Source organism: Echinops telfairi, unplaced genomic scaffold, assembly GCF_000313985.2.
Source record: "Echinops telfairi isolate 266 unplaced genomic scaffold, ASM31398v2 ScPeMD7_4225;HRSCAF=4972, whole genome shotgun sequence".
In the NCBI taxonomy this organism is placed as follows: domain Eukaryota; kingdom Metazoa; phylum Chordata; class Mammalia; order Afrosoricida; family Tenrecidae; genus Echinops; species Echinops telfairi.
In genome coordinates, this window is record NW_022108124.1 from 19,570,126 (window position 1) to 19,571,248 (window position 1,123).

The 1,123-nt window shown below is 45.1% G+C and overlaps 1 pseudogene; it reads left to right on the forward strand.

Moving 5' to 3' along the window:
• LOC101659947 overlaps positions 1-560 on the forward strand; it is an 865-nt pseudogene extending 305 nt beyond the window's left edge.
• Positions 561-1,123: the final 563 nt, after the last annotated feature.

The window sequence follows — 1,123 nt, forward strand, 5'->3', positions numbered from 1 at the left end:
TGAGCATGTTCCACCGGCGCTCCCAGAGAGTTTCCAGGACATGTTCTGAAGGTCCCTCACAGGTCACAACAAGGAGGCAGTGGTTTCTCTGCCAGCCGCCAGCGAGCAGGCAGGAGGCCGTTTGGCGGTACGGACACAGCAACGCTGAAGTCAGAGGAACTTGTTTCTTCAAGCTCATCTGGCAGTGACTCTGACAGTGAAGTTGACAAAAAGCTGAAGAGGAAAAAGCCGGTTGCTCCAGAAAAGCCTGTCAGGAAGCAGAAGACGGGGGAGACTTCCAGAGCCCTGTCGTCCTCCAAGCAGAGCAGCCGCCCAGATGATAACAGGTTCCAGATTGGGAAAATGCAGTATATCAGTGATCGGGACTTCGAGGGAAAGTCCTAACTGATATTAGAGAACATTGGATGGATCACGAGGGTGAAATGAAACCAGGCAGAAAAGGTATTTCTTTAAACCCCGAGCAGGGGAGCCAGCTGAAGGAGCAGATGTCTGACATTGATGACGCCGTAAGAAAACTGAGATCGAGCCACATCCAACCTGCACTGTTCTCGTTGTTTTAACCTGTCTTTTACATGGGCTTTTCTTTCCTAACTGTTGTTTTCCAAGCTATTGTATATTGGGGTTGCAAAACAATACTTCTTTTTTCAGTGTGCATTATTAAAAATGTTCTGAGTGAAAAAAACAAAAAAGGATGAAGTAGCTCATTTACCACAGTCCTCATTCCGACAGCTAGTCGAGTGCTTATTGCTGGCACACACAATGACCTTTTCCATTGAATTCCCACTGTCCTCAACACACACTTCAGCTGGTCCTTGTAGCTTAACCGGTGGGGTTGATATATCAACTCTACCAGGTGGAGGCCCTTTAAATAATAATTTCACTACATCTACAAATCTAGCTTCCCAGCTGTTTCTCACTGGTGGTTACAATACCTCTTGGAATGGGAGGAATCTGGCTGTTCATTTCCCTACTCAGTTCCCTATTCAGTTAACATGTACAAGGTGGGTTAAAACATTCATGGGGGGAAATGGAATTGAAAAATCATGGCATTGTTCCACACAATTTTTTGGTTTTGTTTTTACGATCCCAAAATTAATTGTTCAACTTCTCTTTGAGAATAAGC